Source organism: Mustela nivalis, assembly GCF_964662115.1.
Source record: "Mustela nivalis genome assembly, chromosome: 6".
Classification (NCBI taxonomy): domain Eukaryota; kingdom Metazoa; phylum Chordata; class Mammalia; order Carnivora; family Mustelidae; genus Mustela; species Mustela nivalis.
In genome coordinates this window covers 34,188,163-34,210,693 of record NC_139025.1, presented here as the reverse complement: position 1 = coordinate 34,210,693, position 22,531 = coordinate 34,188,163, and the positions used below count along the sequence as shown (strand labels likewise).

General features: G+C 34.3%; 1 protein-coding gene and 1 long non-coding RNA gene across 18 annotated transcripts in view; one reads left to right on the top strand and one right to left on the bottom strand.

Moving 5' to 3' along the window:
* The window catches only part of LOC309866383, a 33,610-nt gene extending 12,441 nt beyond the window's left edge, over nucleotides 1–21,169 (bottom strand). For both annotated transcript variants that reach the window (XR_014312622.1, XR_014312623.1), the window contains exon 1: nucleotides 20,951–21,169. This is a non-coding gene — a long non-coding RNA (uncharacterized lncRNA). The remainder of the gene's footprint in view (nucleotides 1–20,950) is intronic.
* The window catches only part of GPHN (gephyrin), a 643,001-nt gene that overhangs the window by 467,443 nt on the left and 153,027 nt on the right, over nucleotides 1–22,531 (top strand). The gene's annotated exons all lie outside the window — the stretch shown is intronic.

Here is a 22,531-nt window from a genome sequence, read left to right as displayed (position 1 = left end):
GAGAGACTGTGGATTTTGAGAAACAAACAGGGTTTTGGAGCAAGGGGGTGGGTAGGGTGGGGTTAGATGAACCTGGTAGTGGGTATTAAGGAGGGCACCTATTGCATGGATCACTGGGTGTGGTGCATAGACAATGACTCTTGGAACACTGAAAAACTTAAAAAGAAAATAAAGATGGTTTAAGAATTTTTTTTAAATATAATTTTTTTATTTTTTATAAACATATATTTTTATCCCCAGGGGTACAGGTAAACCTGGTTTAAGAATTTTTAAAAAGTAATTAGAGTATATAAATTGTTTGGATCCAAATTAGAAAATTAGGGGGGGGCAGAGTGTGCCTGGGTGGTTGAATTGGTTGAACATCTGACTCTTGATTTTGGCTCAGGTCATAATCTCAGGGTTGTGAGATCAAGCCCCATGTCAGGTTCGGCACTGGGCATGGAGCCTGCTTAAGATTCTCTCTATCCCTCTTCCTCTGCCCCTCCCCTAACCTCTCCCCCCCTATAAATAAATAAATAAATAAATAAATAAATAAATAAATAAATAAATAAATAAGAAAATAAGTACATACTTTCCTCTGGCATCCAAATAAGTGACCAGCCATAAAGGTAATGGGAAAGCATATTTGACGGGAATATTTGATAAATCTATCTAATCTAAACCTTCTTAGAAAATAAAAGAATTGATTGACTTTTTTTTTTTAATGATAGGTACTTCTGTCTACTTGAGCATACATTTTTAAATTTCCATGCTATAAAGACTTTTTACAACTATTGTAGTTGACACTAGTGAATTTCTACTTATCCTCATATACTGCCTCATCTAACAGTGATCATTTGAAATATAAAAGAGGTCATCAGTGAAAATAAGGCATGAGAATTTTACAGTTTAAGATGAGGAAATAATGCGTGAATAATGAGGTTAGTAAGTTTTTTAAGTAGCGTAAGACCAAGATGGAGGCTATGCGTATCTTCAAGAAAGAATAGGAAAAGAGAATCAACCCTCCTTTTAATTCTTCTAATACCTATAAAGAACTTGTAGCCAGATCTACTTTCAAATCTCAGCTTTCATAAAACAGTGAACTTGGCAAGTCCAATAGTAGGCACTCAAAAAATATTTAGGAAATGGTAAGTGAATACTTAAATCATTAGTCAACTTTTCTAAAATTTGTAACATTTCTACATCTGAGTTTCAGGGAGAATTGTAATTATGAAAATCTAGTAGACTCCCTGGGACCTGGTAAGCATTAATTTATTGCTCTTCTTGATTCCTTAAGCTCTAATCACCTCACACTTGGATTATTACAGTAGCTAAACAATTGGATTCTCTTTGTTAGTCCTTCTTTCTTCTTGAGTCAAACTAATCTTCCCAAGCACTACTTTAATTCCCATCAGTTACCTAATCAAAAAAACTATAATAGCCTCCCTCTGAGCTGTTGTATCAAGAGTAAATGTCTTTCTGCCTCTCTCCCAACATCCTTTATACTTTATACTTTATACAGCCGCTAATTATCTAACATTATTTTCCAGTGACCAACTCCTCCCAGTTTGCCCAGGACTTTTACTGATTTTAGCACTGAGAGTACCACTTCTGGTTTAAAATGAGAAGTTCTGTACTCCAGGAACCCCCTCAGTCCCTGTCATATAAGACAATTGGCAATTTTTCCCCGTAATGTACCTACCAACCAATCAAGGGGGCCCTTCTTGTTATACTCTATTTCTTCTTTCTTCTTGGCCATTATTTGTGCTACTTTGTCATTCTGAAATGCCCTCCTACATTTCATAGCTCCACTCTACCTTCCTCCAGAAAACTCCTACTTACTGCTAATCATTTTGCTATACTGCTTTTCCTCCTGCCTATTTGACTACTTTACTACCATTCCTTACATGTTGATAATCAATTTGATGCACTCTCAGATTCTCATTTCATTTCTCACTATGTATCTGCATTGTCCAGCACAATAGCTGGTAGCCACACATGGCTTTAAATTTAAATTAATTTAAAATTTAGTTCCTTATTTGCAGCAGCCACACTTCAAATTCTCATTAGTCAATGTGGCTAGTGGCTACTGTATTAGAAAGCATAGATATACATTTTTATCACCAAAAAAAAAAACCTTCATAAAATCAACCATTGTTATAATTATGATCATCACCATTCATCATCATTACAACTTATATTTATATAGATATAGAGAGAGATTTATATAGAATTATCAAGGATAACTCTAGGAACTTCATGTATATTACTGTCACATATCAATGTCACTATTTGGTATCTACCTTGGCATCAACCAGCTACAGCTCACATCTCTCTCCAAAGTTATAAGCACCTTGAACATAACTCAGCCCCCAAATTTGTTCCTTCATGCTCTATTTCAATATATAACACTATGCAATGACTCAGACTAGAAATCTGAGTGTTATCTTATATCCCTTATGAACAGTCATAACCTAAATTCTATAGATTCAGCCTTTTTGTAGCTCTGGAATCTACGCCCTTCTCTCTAGAACTACTTTCAATGATTTAATTGGACTTCTCATCTGAATTACAAGATTAATCTCCAAACTAGTTTCTCTACCCTCATCATTTATTCCATGACTATCTCTAATCTATCTTTTCATTGCTTACCAGAATTAACTTGTTAAAATGTTAATGCAATCACACCATTCCCCATTTAAAGTTTTTTAGTGGCTCTCCATAACCCTTAGGAATTGGCCCTTAGTTACCTCATTGACTATTCCTCTTATCACCCCCTATTATGGTTAAAATTAGCTTCACCCACACTTTTTTTTTCCATTTCCCAGTTGCCCCGATCCCTCATATCTGTGAATTACACTTGCCTTTTTCTCTGATTTTTCCCCCTTTTCTTCACCTAAGTTATAATTGTCCCTTAAAATTCAGCACATATATCCCCGTTCCAAGAAGTCTTTCCTGATAATTTTCACCCAATTCCTGCCCCCATCTGAGTTGGGAGCATCTCATGCATATCCCCATAGCAGTTTGTACTAACTTCTGTAACTGCATTTATAATCATGTGTTGTAATTATATGTTTACTTAAACTGTTTTGATCTATTATATTGTGAGCTCCTGGAGACCAGAGTTTGCTTTTTTTAAATTTTTTTTGAAACCTGTCAGTCAGAAGCTAGATCAATTTGAGGCAAACAGTAGGTATTCAGTAAGTGTGAGTTGAATGAGTGATTGAAGGAATGACATTTCATTATCCCCTAATGGGTATATTTATAATAGCATTCACTCTGTTAATTAGATTATGAAATTTGGTTAGGTAAAGATATTGGCTTAGCTCATTTTGGGTTTTATTTCTTTTCTCCATCTAGCACACAGTCGCATTTATTAAACACATTGACCAGATCATGAGTTAGAACCCAGTTTCAAATATCACATTATATGTGTCATATGTCCCTAAGATGTACATGCATTTTTCTGATTCCAGAAAGTATATAGTAATATAGGTCAGTACTTCTAAAACATTTTAATTCTACTCTGCCTGACTTTTCCTACAGTATCTCTGATATTCCATTTTTTTAAATAAATAAGTAACAGGGGAAACAGCTTAATTTTTCTTGAATGTAGGCTGAATAGTATGTTACTCCAATCTCTACAACTCTAAATCCTTATTGACCTTGGATTATAGGAGAGAAGAGAGTTCTCAAACTGTAGAATTGACTTTTACTCCCTGTTGTTGAAACCTGAAGTTTACCTAGAGCAGAACAGCTTTATTCCCTGTGACTCCAGTCAGTCCCCTTGACATCCTGTTTGAAAAACACTGGGAAATAAAGTCTGTAAAAAATCATGCTCTCATAAATTCAGTTAGGAATTCATATGGGAATCAGAATTGGTACACAAATACAGAAAGCTGAGGTTTATTGTTAGCCAATAAGAAGTATTCCTTAGTTAGCTTTAAACAAAACTGAAGTCAGAATCTAGTGTTACTGAGTAATATTTAAGTTGTACATAGGCCCTTGGTTAGAGCTTCTCCTTCTGTTACCAAGACACAAAGGGAGTATTGACAGGCAAGTCAAAAGAAGGATCAATATATAAATTTCCAATGCTCTTTTTTGTTTTTATTGTTCTTATCCAGTGGTGAGGGAAATTGATATCAAAGTGAATTTTACGGGGCACCTGGATGGCTCAGTGGGTTAAGCCGCTGCCTTTGGCTCAGGTCATCACCTCAGGGTCCTGGGATAGAGCCCCGCATCGGGCTCTCTGCTCAGTGGGAAGCCTGCTTCCCCCTCTCTCTCTGCCTGCCTCTCTGCCTACTTGTGATATGTGTCTCTCAAATAAATAAATAAAATCTTTCTTTTTTTAAAGTGAATTTTACTATTCACTGGGCTGATGCTCATCACTCTTTTCCTTCACGTGCCCATATGTACCACAGACCAGCATTTGTCTCCATTTCTCTTCTTAATTTCTTAACCCAATTGGCTCTTCTATATGGGAGGTAATACCAATGTATGCTTGCACAGCTTCCAATAGATTACATAGGTTTAATGAGTTCAGAATAACTCATGGTCATATCCTCCTTTGGTTCATACCCATAGATTTTTCAGACAGGTTTGGTTTACTACCAATACTGCTCTAATTTTTAAACATTCAGATAAATATCTTCTTGACTACCAATAATATAAATTTTCCTTGCTTGTTCACACAAACATGCATCTGGGTATAATAAATTGCACAACCTAGATTTCAGCAAATGGATTGTCAGTTTTCTCTGATTACCTTTTTCCATCCTTTCAAAAGCACTGCTAGATATTTACCCAAAGAATACAAAAGTACTAATTCAAAAGCATACATGCATTATCTACAGTGTTTATAACAGCATTATCTACAGTAGCCAAATTATGTTAACAGCCTAGATGGGCATCCACTGATGAATGGATATGGAAGATTTTGTGTGTGTGTGTGTGTGTGTGTGTGTGTGTGTGTACACATACATACATATATACATATATACATATATAATGGAATATTACTCAGCTATAAAAATCTTGCTGTGTGCAATGACATGGATAGAGCTAGAGTATTATGCTAAGTGAAATAAGTCAGAGAAAGATAAATACCAGATGATTTCACTCATATTTGGAAGTTAAGAAACAAAACAAATGAACAAAGGGGATGGGTATGAACAAAGGGGATGGGGATGATGAGAAAACCAAGAAATAGGCTCTTAACTATAGAGAACAAACTCGTGGTCACCAGAGGAGAGGTGCTTGGGAGGACAGGTGAAATAGGTGATGGGGATTAAAGAGTTCACTTGTGATGAGCACCAGGTGTTGTATGGCTATTTTGGATCAGTATATTGTATATCTGAAACTGTATATTAACTAATGGAATTTAAATAAAATTTATATAAAAATTTAAATAAAAACTTTAAAAATAAATAAAATTCAATTCTATTCCCTCTACTACCAAAAAAAAAAAAAAAAAAGACTTCCTCTCTCAACCAGGAATCCTGATCCAAACCACTGAACAAGAAGTGATTTGTGTGGCTGTTTTCTCAAGCTCCTGTGGAGGTGCTGCCATTCTAGATTCATAGAAGAGAAGTTAGTTTATTACATATAGTGGATGTATAGTGCATTAGGGCTTAATTCTCTCCTAGAGTTGTTAAAGACACAGTAATTCTGTCTTTGCTTTTATGTAGTTCAGTACTACATTTGGGAATTCTTAACCCACTGAGCCACCCAGGAGTCCCTCATTTGGGAATTCTTACTGCCTTTTTCTCTGATACTAAAATCTCTAAATAACCTCATGCATAGTATGTGATTTTTTTTTTTTATCTGAGAACGTGAAGGATGTTTTTATTTTAGAGGTTTTTTGGGGGTTTTTTTGTTTTTTAACTCCTGGGTTTTCCAAAAAAAATTAAGAAGTTTAACCAGGTTCTTGCCATATTCTAAAGATGTTCATGCTTTGGCAGTTACTAATATTTTACTGGTTTTCTCATGGTATTAAAGCAAACTTCAATTCAGCATAGTACTTAAAAGTTGCAGTTTGGGCTACATTTGAATCCCAGCCCTTGCTCTGAAACCCAGTCCTGCCTCTTACTAGCTTTGTAGTATTAGGCAAGTTAACTTGTCTACACTTCATGTTCCTGTAAAATGGAATGATACCACCATTTTAGGGGACCTTAACTATTGAATGGCTACAGTACCAGATGTGAATAAGTACGCAATGAGAATTATTATAATCAAAACTGATTATTATGCCAAAAATCCAAAGGTCAAATTATTTTTAGTTTGAACTAACTGAAACATGTTATCTGCAACATATTTCACACAGTAAAATAAGTTTTGCATTATGGTTATTAGTCACAACCTGACTGAAAAATCAGGCATTAGTACACTATCAACTGGACCTAAGTTTACATCAACATTTGTACCATTCCTGCCTTGCTTCTTTTTCCTATCTATTCTCAAAGTATATTGAATATGATATATAAGAACATCTATTTTTGAGATATGTCTTTCTTTTCATTCAGCCAGTTGACTCTCTTCTCCATTTTTTCTTGTCTTTTTCTCCAGAATCATAAGAATAGTACTTTTTAATTGTAATTGTTATTTTAGGATAGGAAAAAGTGTTTCTCGATCCTCGTAGGAGCCTGATTGTGTCTAAAAATTAGTATGCTTCTCCAAAAAGAGAAGCTTCTTTTTGGAGAAGCATACCAATTTAATATAATGTTTAAGTTTTATAGAGCCTTCATAAGGAAATGAAGACACAAAGAAATAGTTAAATGAGAGTGTTTTTATGCTAAGTTTGATGAAGGAAAGATAATCATCGAGAATTCTGATGGGGCAAAAGGTATGAGCTAAGGATAGTAAACTGGGGGAAACTTGAAAGAGCTGTTTGTTTTGATTTTTCTCAGTGGTCCTCCATCTTGGAGATAAGGATGCTCCTTTCCTAAGGGTACAGAGAGGGCAATTCTTATGACCTGTTTTGGCAAAGGGCAGGGGAAGGACAGAGAGACCCTCTTCTGCCATTTTCTCAGAATTACTCAATTTAAATTATTCAGCATGCTAAGATGCCATATTTTGGGGTAGCATATCCTGAATCCCATCATCCTATTGTCCTTGAATTCCATTATATTTTACTCTACAGACACTCACCAACTTATAGATGGGGCAAAGCAGTTTCCCATGAAAATAACTGTATAAATGGTGACCAGATTTCTAGACTAGTGTTTAAACTGAAATAGCAGTATAGTTTAACTGAATCAAGAGTCAAATAGACATATGTGGATTAATAAAGGAATCTGTATTATTTGTAATATAATTTCTTAGTAAAATGCACTTTAGCCTCTAATAGAATCCAGTCTACTGAAAGGCATTTTTATTCTGACAAATTCTGAATGGCAACAAAATCCTTTATCCTGTTTCTTTCCTCCAACAGCTCAAATGGAGCATCGTCCTTAGAATATCCATTTACTAGGCGAGGGTAAAGGGAGAGGGAAACTGACATTTTGGGACAAGGACTTCTTCACAGCATCATCAGTCAGTGTTTGTTGAATGAATTTATAAGTTGGGTGTTGATATCAGAGGTTTATGCCTGTCTAGTTAAATTTCAATAAGCTTTCTATTGTGTGGTATTATTATTTCTACCACCTCTTTCTAGTGAATGCTATTATTTCTGACTTATTAAATGCCTTATTTGTCCTTATTATCTTGCAAATAAGATATAGATCTTTGAGCTAGATGAGCAAAGTAAAATAAATATATGACTGAATTAAAAGAGGTGATTCTTATTGCTTGGTCTATTCATGAGAAAGCTAATTCATCATGAATGTGGCAGACTTAGTGGTACAATTTTAGAGGAATTGGGTCTTGATTATGCTGTGTGCATTTTGCTTTCTACTTAAATGTTCAGTCAGAGGGGCACCTGGGTGGCTCAGTCAATGTCTGCCTTTGGCTCGGATCCTGATCCCAGGGTCCTGAGATCAAGTCCCTCATTGGGCTCCCTGCTCAGTGGGGAGTCTGCTTCTCCTCCCTCTGCCTTTCCCCCCTACTTGTGCTCTCCCTCTCTCTCAAATAAATAAAATCTTAAAAAATAGATACTACTTGAGGCCACGTTTTTATCTATACAGAGATTACATCAGTTATTCTAAGTTGTTAGTAGGCTTAGTTAATTTATTTACCAAGTACAGACCTCTTTGGAAAAGAGAGCTAAAGGCAAAGCATGACATTACTCTTTATTAACATTATTTATTGGAGGAAATAGCAAATATTCACCCTTTAAATGTTATACATGTTTGAGTGGTATAGGAGACCCTGAAAGAAAGGACTCCAGTAAGCAGTATAGGTCAGAATAAATAACATATACCAAAGGAGATATAGGTTATATAAAATTATTTGGTATATTTTTTAAGTCCATTAAGTTGAATATAAGACATATTTTGAATCCTGTGGAATCCATTTTAATCATACTAATAGCCTTTCCCATGTATTTTTAGCCACTTACTTGTGTTTATCTAATAAATGTTTCCTACCCAATTTTAAAATTGCAGCTATCATTTTCTAAATGATATTAATTATAGTCTTCATAATCCTATGTGTACTATGCTTATTATTCAAGAGGTTTTTTTAATATCCTTTTATCTTTTCACAGCATCTCTCTAAGACAGAATTTTCATTTTATTCTCAATTTTAACAAAAATTATAGAATTAAGACTTATAGAGAAGTGTTGAGGGCTTTTCCACAAGATGTACCCTATCATTATCATCAGAATGCTAAGCTGGAAATAAAAATGGAGAATATATGGTATCATTCTTTCCATTGATTTTAAAGGTTCAACTTGTATAGTTACATATATATAACGTTAGTATTTGATAGGTATGCTCATTTTATCATACTTATTTACTTCTCTTCAGCTTGAATATTTTGGGAACCCAGTCTCATGGTTCAGTGACGTATTTTATATCCAGGAGTAAGTATCAAAGCATTGGGTGATAAATTGAAGCCACATACAGCTTTTAAAATACATGTGCTTGCATCATTTATGAATCTATCTTTTAAAATGCTCTTGACTTAATTTTCATGTGACTTTTGTTACTACAGAAAGTGAAGAATTCTGAAAAATAGTAAGGTTATTATACAAAATATTTTGTAATAAAACAGAGCTGGATGTGTATTATACATAGGAAAACTAATATTGCATATATCCCTTGGAATTGAAAGGGCAGAAAAAGTAGGTATGTTGGTATTCAAATGTTTTGCAATTTAAGGGAACAAAAAGAATGAATACGAGAGGAAGGAGAGGGGGAAAAAAAAAAGAAAGGCAGGGCTGGAGAGAGAAACAAGCCCTGGTTTTTCATTCCCTTTTCTGCTTCAGTATTTAAAGAATAGGCAATTTTTTCTGACTTTCCCATCTTAAATAGTTCAGTGCACAAGCAGCAACTTAAAGAACAAGAGTGAATTCAGAAAAACCTTAAAGATATTTTTAGATTTCATATTCCATGAAACCCCAGAGGGTTTTAGATTCATATGGACTTTTATAGTCATAGTTTTCAACTATATTAGCAATTTTCCTTTTCTAAGTCTTCCTTAGGATCAGAAAAGAAGGGTCTGTTTTTGAAATTTTGTCAATGCCATTCTGCACTCAATATTGCCTAGAATCGGGCGCCTGGGTGGCTCAGTGGGTTAAGCCGCTGCCTTCGGCTCAGGTCATGATCTCAGGGTCCTGGGAGCGAGTCCCGCATTGGGCTCTCTGCTCAGCAGGGAGCCTGCTTCCCTCTCTCTCTCTCTCTGCCTGCCTCTCCATCTACTTGTGATTTCTCTCTGTCAAATAAATAAATAAAATCTTTAAAAAAAAATATTGCCTAGAATCATAAAAACTAGCTTGCTGCTTCTTTTTTTTTTTAATTTTTAATTTTTTATTTTTTATAAACATATATTTTTATCCCCAGGGGTACAGGTCTGTGAATCACCAGGTTTACACACTTCACAGCACTCACCAAAGCACATACCCTCCCCAATGTCCATAATCCCACCCCCTTCTCCCAAACCCCCTCTGCTGCTTCTTTTTTAATTATTTTTTTCTCTTTAGCAATTTGCTATTATCCCAGCACACAGCAATTAAATCTAATTCTGTTTGGGCTACCATGCCTAAGTGTTCTTGTTAAGAAGCATGGCTTGAACTAATGCATGGCTCTTTGAGAAGGCTGCTGTGTATATTTGCACTAAAAGAAAAGTTCTTATAGCCATCTAGCCCTTTGAATTCAGTATTGAAGCTGCAGTAATTAATGGTGAACTTCTGTGCAGTGCTTGACAGAGAAGGGAGTTCCTCCAGAATAAAAGTGGGAACTGAGGCAGAAAATGGTCTTCTGCTGTCAGATGCTGCTAAATTAGTCGCAGGTACTTTTCAGTTATGGAGAAAGGCATCCCTTCAAAGAATACACATGAGTGGGAGAGTAGGAAAGAAGGGGGAAAAAAAGATGCCATTGGAATCTGCAAGAGGTTGTTATTAGGGAATACTGAGTCAATCTTCAATCTCAAATATTTGGTTGTGTCTGAGTACTTTGGGTTCAAGTAAGACTGATTTTAATTGTCGTGCCTTCAGATTTCACAGCCTCATCATCCAGCCTTAAATATATCAAACATGACTTAACCTCTTCATATCCATGATAATTCTAAACTTTTTTTAACAAACTTTATAATCAGTCACCTTCAATATTTTAAATAGGATCATTGGTTTAATGGTCAAGTGATCAGCATCCTTCATTAGTAGCATTAAGCATTATCTTGTTTCATATATGCATGTTTAGTTACTGGAAGATAAACTAGATGCTATTTTGCCAAATGGGAGGTTTTTTTCCTTTTTTACCTTCACAGCACAGTTTCATCTCAAACAGGTGGAAACAAGTAAATGGTCCTGAAATTGAACATTTAATTTTTATATTCCTAAGTCATTTTTGTGGGCAACAATTATTACGTTTTGCTTAATTTATATCAGGATGTTTCCAATGAAAATTAATATAGTAATTGAACCAGACCAGACAGCTATCAATTACTCCAACCTTTGATATGTAGTTTAATAAAGTTTAAACAAACAAAAAGTGTTGTATGAGCAGAAGCTCAGAAGCATCTAAATGGCTTCCATTAGCCCATTTCTCTTTATACATAGCAAATTTATCTCTAATCTCCCCAGGTCATATGTTTTAGAGCCATATAACACAGTTCAAAAGATAAAGGATAAATCAAAATCATCTTGGCTCATTTATTCAACCTCACATGCCACCATAAAGCAAGGGTCTCTGTAGCCATTCTCCTTAATATATGTCAGTGACAGTAGCATTTCTAAAGTGTTCTTGGGCATATAAGGACCACTCTTTCAATCCATCTATATTGTTACCCTTTCGCTTGCAATTAATTGACCGTTAACTTGCAGTTAACTAACTAACTTTCAGAAATAATTGAACTCTATTTCAAAGGCTTTGGTCTGAAACATTCCCCAGCTAGAATTACTTTCTTTGTTTTACTAAGTCATTTATCCTGGTAGATACAGTCATGCTGTCATTGCTTTACGTTATGTTTGGAAACACTTTGGCTTCCTTTTAAACATCCCATCCTCAAAGGGAAATTTTGCTGCTCGCTTAAGATTAGTCATGATGTGATTCTGTCTTTTCTCTTACATACACACACACCCCTTTTAGAATTTTATAAACTATGCATTTTGACTATGGCCTATTGACTTTAAAAGACAATTTCAGATCAGGAATGATACTGGTGTTTTTAAGGTCTGCCATGTGTTTTGAAAGTTAAAGAAATGTCAAGAGAATATCTATGAGTCCACATTTTGTTATTTATACCTCATTTACATTTAACCACTTTCTTACTGCAATTTCCTACACTTCACTTTTTTCTGTGCTTCTTTTCCCTTTCCTTGTGTGTATGTGTATGTGAGTGTATGCGTGTGTATTTTAACAGAAACTACCTGTCTTCTTTATCTCTAGTTGTTTCTTATTTTCCTTTTCCTTTTCAATGAATAATAACCCAACCCATCTCAGTCATTGAGGAAAGAGTATTATCCTTAATAATTGCTGTTAGAATACATATATGTATCTCAGCTTGCTGTAATGGAACAAAATGGGATGAGCATAGCTGCTTTAGTGTTGGACTATGGTAACCCAACCATATACTGTGCCTAAATTCTAAGCCAACCCAACTCACAGGAATATGAGAGATAATCTAGATGAAACTAGGATAAATGAATTAAGTATAATATTTCTACCTATAAAATTCTAAGTTATACAGTGACTCTGTGAAAAGACTATTTATAAAAAGAATGTACACATGCCCTTTTCACCTTGAGTTAAAAGATAATACTAACGAATCCAGGGTTATAGATTGGTAAAGCCAGTTAACTTTACAGCTGTTCTCTCATTATAGACTATAAACTAATCCTAAATATCTTATTGCAGATATGTATGCAGGGGAAGGCCAGAGGAAGGATGTGTTGATGGTTCAAAATAAATTCATCAAAAATTGAATGAGACTGATTTTAACAAAAAACATAATGGTCAGTCTGTGTTATACTAAAAGCTTTTTTAAATCAAATGTCTATCATTTTCAGTAGCAGTTTTTATTTTTCCTTCATTTTCAATAACTTTTGTCTTATTTTTCACATTTTCCATGAAGAATATAGATAAAGAGAAAAAAATAACTTTTGAACTTCCCCATGTTAATTGTTAAAATTTGATAGAAATAATAAGGAAAGTGAATTTGAAGAAAAGAGAGAAGAAAGTAGAATTTCCTTAGAGAATACAGGATAAAGAATAAAGCATACGTAGAAAGAATAATTATCACCAAAGGATTCCCTATATGGAAAAAATTTTAAGAATAGCTAGTGTATAAGAAATTTAAGAGTTGGAAATCTCTGGTGAATTAGTTTCTGCAGCTTTTGACTTCATTGTATTCCTCATTTAACAACCGAGCAATGCAGGGCACAGCAAAGCTACCTGAAGCAACCCTCAGAAAGTTAGAGGAAGTAAATTGTTTAATGATGAAACTGTCAGCATTCTCAATTAATATACACTTAGTGAATGAAAAAAGCAATGAAAAATATATGGCTTGTAGACATTGGCGTTATGTTTATTCTTGAACAACAGGGCAGAAGACTATCCAAATGATCCCAAATTCCAAATTTGAGAAATCTGTGTGAAAACGTTTATGGGTATTGGCAGCTTCATGTAGATGTCCTTTGGTGAATCAGTTCCCTTTTATCTTTTTTTTTTTTACAGTTTTCATTTTTTAATGAAATATACAATAGAGAATGAATAACAAACACCCATACACTGACCGGCTAGATTTAACGAATCTTCATGTTTTATTGTAGTTTCTTTAGATCTTTGACCATGTTTTTAATAATTATGACAGAGTTCAAGTTCCCTTTGCATAGAATTTTCATTATTTAAGAATAATACATTATAGAAATATATTCTTTGCCTATATATGACATATACTAGCTCTGTATTTGAATAGTGCTATATTTCTCAGGATCCCTTTTGTTTCTGTAACAATCTGATATGTTCCTGCTTATATTTATTTTTAAAGTAACACTGTTTAGTGGCATGATTTCAGTGATTTTTGGTATGTGCTAGTTGAGATAAAATACACACATACAGATACTATATGTATATATATATTGTTGAGGAGGGAAAATTTTCCTTTATCTTTCAACGGTTCCTTTGGCTGGTCTAAGAATTAAATTGAAATGAGACAGATTAACAGGAGAAAATTTTAATTTTGTACATAAGAGAATCTCACATACATGAGAGGTTCAAAGACAAGTAAAATTAGGGTATTTATGCCATTCTGAGGTAAGAAATTGGAGGGGGTTTGGGCTTCAAAAGAAAGGAGGGCAATTCACAGAAAAATAAGAAAAAGAGCAGATGTTTCATAATACTTAGTGTTTGCCCTCTTGTACAGATAGGTCACTTATATAAAATTTATGTGTGGTAAAAAATTCTCATTCTGGGAAAGACACCCAATTTAAATTCTTCTAGGTAGTTAAGGAAGGAGCAGGCATTTCTCTTGAGCCCGCTGGATCTTGACTGCCTTCAGCTCAAAATAGTCTACATGCATTAAGTGGCACACTTTGAAGATATTTGTTTGAACTCCTCTATAAGCTACTTATATACTAAGTATACTTGTGTATGTGTGTTCTGTATACACACACACACACTAAATATATGTGATTATTTTCCTGTTTATTGTGTTAAGACAGCCATAAAATAAACTAGCCAGAAGTAAGCAATATATCTCAAAAACTGCTCTTACTGACCCCAACCAAACCATAATACCATAATTTATACTAGAAATACATAGGAAATCAAAAGGAACAAAACAGGAATGCAAAAGTAACAAAAGCACTAACACTGAACCAAAACGCCCCTTGGCATTATTAATAACATTGTTCTGTTCCAAAGGAAGCATAATGTGATTTAGACATGGGTATTAATGATTAACAGCATAGATATTCTTTATTACTCAGCTTTCACTAATTTCCCTGTGTGATACATTTTTTTTAAATAAACTTTGAAAATGCCTCAATACTTCTAATCAAGTGTAGATTCACTGTCTGGAAAATACTAACAAGTATAGTAGCTATCACAAATTAATAACAATATGGTATCACAAGAACTTTTATGCAGAAATTTACAGTAAACCTTCAATAAACAGAAAAGTATTCTCTTTTATCAGAGGTACCTTCACTGATTTTTATGAAATACATTATTTTCAAAACACATTTTTTCTGTCCTACTTAGCTGGAAACTTCAGTCTGAACACCTATTATGTCTCTTTTTATTATCAATTTTTGGCTCTTCTGACAAATTACAACATTCTTCTTTGGTCTGAAAGAGGTTGCAGACAGTTTCCAAACTAAGGATTGAGGAAAGTAGTTGCAATACTTGACTTTTGATAGTTGGTATTGTAATCATCATAGCCATTATCATTCTCTTCTTAATTATTATCATTCTCACCTCTATTATTGTCATCAGACATTAAATGTCAGCTATAGACCAAGTGTTCTACCTGCATTAGTTTATTTAATTTTCAGAACAGTCCTATAAAATGGAAACTCAACAAAGCATGAGCCTTTACATACTACTAGCTATTACCTCAGTCAGGAAAGTTCTCATCTATCTTCCTCTACATGTCTCAGGTCTTAACTCAATGATACCTATTCAGAGAAGTCTTCCTTGTCCACTCTGTCTAAAATAATTATACCCTATTGCTAATCACTTTTTATCTCATTACCATCTTGTATTTTCTTTATAAACATTTATTGCTAGCTGAAACTATCTTATTTACATATTAGCTTAAGTGCTTATTATCTGCCTACTCCTGTTAGAATGTAAACTTCATGGTAGCAAGCTCCCTGTCAATCTTATTTAGTTTTTAACCCCTGTACCAAGATCTAAGGCTGGCATTGGATATAGGCTCAAGAAGTATTTTTTCAGTTAATGTATGTTATCATTACCCTGATTCTTGTACATGTGGAAACTAATGCTTAAAAAGCTAAAATAATTTAGCCAAGATCATGTAGCTGTTTTTTGTCTGCTTAAAGAAGGATTCATTGCATGTACAAGTCTCTAGCTTTAGCATATCAAATTAGCATATGTTCTTAGACTTACAGCTATCAAGCTTACGTTGAAATAAAAATTTGCATACTTTCTAAAATTATCTTACCTATCCTCACCATCTTGCGAATGAGTTATATAAATATGAGCTTATGCGAGTATAAGGGAATAGAACCAGTAATGTATATAGAGAAAATATAAATTTTACAAGGTAAAGTGGGCTGAAGCAACTCAGAGTACTGGTAAACCTAAATTTAACAATGTTCTAAGAAAGAATATCCCTCTTCTTCTGGCTTTTAATCTTACACATAATTATTTTGCTTTTTCTATTTAAAAAAAAATCTAAAAGAGAGCTTCACTCAGAAAATATGCATACTGTATTTTAGCTTAATTACATAGTAATACATGGTCAATATACTTATATAATTTTTACATTGTATTGCATTTCTTTGATGTTAATAAGTTATTCTCTTTCCCTTAGGAACTTTTCATGACTGAATCATGACAAAATAAAGTTCATATTCAAACTGAGTTTTCACTAGATTTGGGTAAAAGAAACTACAAAAAATGTTTGTGTATTAAACCTTAGAAATTATATTTTAAGTCAAATTTTTAAAAGATATTATAAATATTTAATATAAATGTATTCCATTTCTAATGTGGTAAACTACTTTAATATTCTAGTCAAAATACAAACTGCAGTCCATTTAAAAGTGACTATCGTTGGTGTTTCATACAATCTTAGAAACCAAAGGTGTGCACTAGGGGACAAACTCTCAAAAATAAACCAGAATTCAATTAACAGACAAACTCTATTGATAGGTACTCCCAGGCCATAGAGTTCTCAGGTAAAATCATGAAAGAACTTTGGAATAGACAAATGATTTTTGGCTGTCTTGTCTAGATCACCCTTCTGGGTCATCTCCCTTTTCATTATCTGAGCTATTGTACAACACTAAATTGTAGTATGTGAATAGTAATGCAAATGACCTCAATCCATAGAAATGCATATTGTGTCTATTTGGAGATGCAACTGATTTTTGTTCAATTAATCTGAAAGTTCATTTCAACATTCCTGATGGTCCCTGTGTGTGGAGTTTTTTTTTAATTCTTTTTTGAACCAAGTGAAACATTTTTCTGATTCTCTTATTAACACATAGGTTTACCTACGTGTTTGACCTATATTCATTTTGTATTTGTATGAAGGTCATGAATTTACCTTTTTTATCAAAAAATTAACTTTAGAGATGATTAGGTGGCTCAGTCAGTTAACCATCTGCCTTTGCTGGGGTTGTGATCCCAGGGTCCGGGGCTCAAGTCCCTCATCAAGTTCCTTACCCATCAGGAAGCCTGCTCCTCCCTCTGCCTGCCAGTGTCCCTGTTTATGTGCTCTCGTGCCCTCTCTCTCCCTGACAAATGTGTATAAAATTTAAAAAAAAAAAATTTTTAACACAGTTATCTCTTCTTAACAAGCTAAACGTTCAATTTTAATGGCATTGGATTTGCTGCTTTTCCATATGATTTAGCCCAGACATGCAAAACTTGAGAATTCAGAGAAAATGGAAAGGACATACGCAATGTAAAGAAGAGTCTAATAATATCAAACTATATCTATAAACTGTTTACTTGGTTAGACCATAAGAGGCTTACTTGGTTAACATACTATATACCACATAGAGTTGCAATATAAGGCTTTGGACAATTTAACTCTTATCTCCAGTCCTTGAGGGAATGCCCTAAACATTTTCTAAATCATTGCTACTTTACTAATGTAATATAGAAATATCTTTGCCTTTATACATTTTCCGTGTGCCTTATGAATGCTATCTAGGTATTTGGAAAAATAAAAACTGCAGTATAGCATCCTTTGATTTAGAAAGGAAAACTATGTAGCCATACTCTTACATGGTGTATTATACTCAGTAGAAACAGGAGTTTGGGGTTGTTGTTTTTTTGTTAATGAATAAAAAATTGATATGACATGACATTTAAGAATGTATAGGGAAGAACTGTGTAAGGAAGGAAAACAATTTTCCATCTACTTTTCTGAGTTCCTGGCTGAGAACTTCTCAAACAAAAGATAGATTAACAAGAGAAAAATGAAGAAAAAGTTAATAAAAAGAAGTTTCTTAACATGTATACTTCATGTATTAGCCTGAACCACCAGCTTAAATACCATGTTTAGCTAAAGACAAAATAAAGTGGAAGCAGAGAGGCCAGCTATGGGAAGGTTACCAGAAAAACCACGTAAAGAAGAGTGAGGTTTGTAATACAGATTTAATCCATGCCTTTTCCACTGGTAACATTCTCTTGTGATTTAGATCATCCTTTTCTAGGTACAGTGAGGGAGACACCCTTATAAGTGGAGATTTCTTTTTTTTTTTTTCTTGAGCAATTAGCAACTTTTTTTTTATTATGTTCCGTTAGCCCTTGTATAGTACATAATTAGTCCTTGATGCAGTAGTCAGTGATTCATTAGTTAAGTATAACACACAGTACTCATCACATGAAATATGCCCTCCTCAATAATTTTTTTTTAATGGAGATTTCTTTTACAAATACAATTTTTCTTTACCAAAGGGTAACTTCCACTCTGTTTTCAGAACTTCTATGTCTGCTATTTCTCAAATAAGCTTTATGATAAAAAGGCATATTTTGGGGTGATGTATTGTACTCCCTTTATGTGCCACCCCCAAAATATGACATACTGATTATTTTCAGTTAAAGTTCTTAAGAAACAGTTCCACAATTTGGCTATTGTGGACATTACTGCTATGAACGTTGGGGTACAGATGTTCTTTCTTTTCACTCCATCTGTATCTTTAGGGTAAATACCCAGTAGTGCAATTGCTGGGTCATAGGGTAACTCTATTTTTAATTTTTTGAGGAAACTCCACACTGTTTTCCAAAGTGGCTGCACCAATTTGCATTCCTACCAACAGTGTAAGAGGGTTCCCCTTTCTCCACAACCTCTCCAACATTTGTTATTTCTTGTCTTGTCAATTTTTGCCATTCTAACTGGTGCAAGGCGGTATCTCAATGTGGTTTTGATTTGAATTCACTGATGGCTAATGATGATGAACATTTCTTCATGTGTCTGTTAGCCATTTGTATGTCTTTTGAGAAGTGTCTGTTCATGTCTTCTGCCCATTTTTTTTACTTGATTATATGTTTTTTGAGTGTTGAGTTTGAGAAGTTCTTTATAGAGCTGAGTTGCCCTTCAACAGACAGATAGATGTAGTCCATATATACAATGGAATATTACTCAGCCATCAGAAAGAATGAATACCTAACTTTTGCAACAACATAGATGGCACTGGAGGAGCTTATGCTAAGTGAAATAAGTCAAGCAGAGAAGGTCATTTATCATATGGTTTCACTTATTTGTGGAAAATAAGGAATAGCATGGAGGACATTAGGAAAAGGAAGGGAAAAATGAAGGGGTGATCAGAGCTGGAGATGAACCATGAAAGACTATGGACTCAGAGAAACAAACTGAGATTTTGAGAGGGGAGGGCTGTGGGTAGGATGGATTAGCCTGGTGTTGGGTATTAAGGAGGGCACAGATTGCATGGAGCAGTGGGTATTATACACAAACAGTGAATCATGGAACACTACATCAAAAAGTAATGATGTACTATATGATGACTAATGTAACATTTTAAAAAAGGGAAGGAAGAAGCCAGAAAATAAAAGAGAAATAAAACAGCCAATTCAAGAAGGACACTCCCCCAGAAAGCAGGAAATAAGTGTCCCATGTGAAAGCTACCCTCCCCGTACCAGAAGAGGAAAAGGCATTCATACTACCAGAGACAGAGATTTTAGCTCCAAGAAGACTACAATCACAAACTTATTTCTTCACTAATTTACTCCCTCTAGCCAACACACCTTTGTCTTACCAATTCTTCCCCCAGATTTATTGTTTCTTTTTTTTTAATGAATAAGGTAGTTTTATTTATATTTATTTTTTTATTGTGTTATGTTAGTTACCATACTAACATCATTAGTTTTTGATGTAGTGTTCCATGATTCACTTTTTGCATATAACACCCAGTGCTCCATGCAGTCCGTGCCCTCCTTAATACCCATCACCAGGTTCATCTATCCCCCCACCCCACCCCCTTCTAAAACCCTCAGGTTTTTTTCCCAGAGTCTGTTGTCTCTCCTGGTTCATTTCCCAATCCCAATGAAAGGGATTTCTCCCCTTTCATTTTTCCCTTCTCCTAATGTCCTCCGTGCTATTCCTTATGTTCCACAAATAAGTAAAACCATATGATAATTAACTTTCTCTGTTTGATTTATTTCTTATTTCTTTGTCTAAAAGATATAAAAGCTGAATGCTTTGGTCATTGAGCCTTATATCTCTGGGGCCCCTGTATGTACAAAATTATTTTTTTTTCTCTTATTAATCTGTCCTATGCCAGTTGAATTATTAGACCAGCCAAAGAACCCAGAAGAGAAGAAAGGAAGACTTTGTATTGCCTATAGCATATTCTGCTACCCTTAAATGAAAACCAAAAAGAATATTAAATCTAGTTAAAAACTCAGTATCTTAAAATCTTGTTTAATGAAATCCAATGTGACTTTCTTCCAGAAGTATCAGGAAATGATACTTATTGCAAATGCTCAATAATTCAGTGTTTTATATTATTGACTCTAACCATCTTTTAGACTCTAGTTTATAAAACTTAGGGTTTTTTTTTTTTTAAATTTATTTTTTATTTTCAGCATAACAGTATTCATTATTTTTCACCACACCCAGTGCTCCATGCAATTCGTGCCCTTTATAATACCCACCACCTAGTACCCCAACCTCCCACCCCCCACCCCTTCAAAACCCTCAGATTGTTTTTCAGAGTCCATAGTCTCTCATGGTTCACCTCCCCTTCCAATTTCCCCCAACTCCCTTCTCCTCTCTAACTCCCCATGTCCTCCATGCTATTTGTTATGCTCCACAAATAAGTGAAACCATATGATAATTGACTCTCTCTGCTTGACTTATTTCACTCAGCATAATAATCTCTTCCAGTCCCGTCCATAAAACTTAGGGTTTTTAACTTTCTATTCAAATGCTTACCTAATGTTACCTGATCTTACTTATTAGAGCTGTCAAAATTACAGAAGAAATAAGTCAGCATTCTGTGTTACAGATCCAGAGTATCATCCAAACAAGAGTAACAACAAACATAGTAATAGCTAATGCTCATATACCATTCACTCTGGGCCAGATACTCTTCTAAATCAAACATTTCACACATATTATCTCACGTTCCTCATAACAACCCTATGAAATAGGTATTTCCGTTATTCTCATTTTATTCATAAGAAAACATACCTTAAAGAGATTATAACTTACCTGATGTTACACAGCTAATAATGGTAGAGCCAAGATTCAAATCCAGGCAGTCTGGCTCTGGAGTGCTGTTCCCCAAACTGCCTTTCGTACCAGTTTTCCTTCACTCCATATGCCTGTTGAAGTGGTTCTTATTACTAAAAGAAATAGTCAAGAACAAAAAGGCAATGAAAATTCAAGGACAGATTAGGAATGCAGTGATTGCCACTGGTAAGTTAGAAAGATAGGGTCATTTACTGGTGTACAGAGAAAAGTATTTGGAAGTCAGGAGAGCTGTTTCATTACAAGTTTACTGAATAACCCAGTAATAACCCCTGCTTTCTCTTCTCTAGACTGAAGATAAATTACTCTGTAAAGTAGCTAAATATTCATCTAAAGATTGGGAAATGGTGTCAAGAATAATCTGAAATCCCTACCAGTCAAAAACTATTTATTCAGCTTTGTTATGTTTATATAATTAGGTAATATATATTTCTCATATTTATCATGATCATCATCAAAATTCTCAGAACAAACATCAACTAAATGTTGGTACCAAAGGAAGACCAGCGTGGGATTTACACATTTTCTAGAAACCATTAAGAATGACTCAATGTAGGGGCACCTGGGTAGTTCAGTGGTTTAAAGCCTCTGCCTTCGGCTCAGGTCATGATCCCAGGGTCCTGGGATCGAGCCCCGCATTAGGCTCTCTGCTCAGCGGGGAGCCTGTTTCCCCTCTCGCTCTGCCTGCCTCTCTGCCTTCTTGTGATCTCTGTCTGTCAAATGAATAAATAAAATCTTCAAAAAAAAAAAATGAATGACTCAATTTAGAATTAAAGCTTTATGGATAATACATTAAGAATACTCACCATTGATACTCAAATTTGTATCCCTTTGAGTCATGGTGATAACCAGTTTTGTTCTTTATGTTCTACATATCATAGCATTCTCTTTGAGGAGCTCAACAAATTACCTATAAAGCAGCACAAATACAGTATTCATTATAATTCACTTTATCAGCTGTGTAACCTGCTATAGTTCCAGCTTTGTTAGAAAGTCAATACTGGAAAAGAAGAATTTTTCACAATTGCCTAGAAATTAAGAAAGCTCAGTGGAATTTAAGGCAATAATAATTCATGTATTAGTGGGGAAACCACGAATAGTTATCTGGAAAAGATTGTAAAATTGTACTGCTTATAAATATTGTTTGTGCACCTGAAAAGGCTTATGTTATGCATAGATAATAGCATTGCTGCTCTTATCTGTGATCAACACGTGTCTAAGAGTTCAAAAAATCATTAGTTATGGATATAACTAATGTGTGTGTGTGTGTGTGTGTGTGTGTGTATGGAAGTTCAACTTTTGTTAGTTTTAAATGTGACAAATTTTAATGATTATTCCATTTAATTAAATATCTAAACCAATGGGAAAAGAGCAAGTGAAGCAGAATTTTTTTTATAAGTCTGAGATCTTACAACTTTTTGATAATTGTTTCTTTTTTGTTTCTTAGATGGCCTATTAAATGGGCAATTTGTTAATTTCATGACCAATTTTATATAATTTTCTCAAAAAAAGATCTTCTTTTATATATGGTTTGATAAAAGG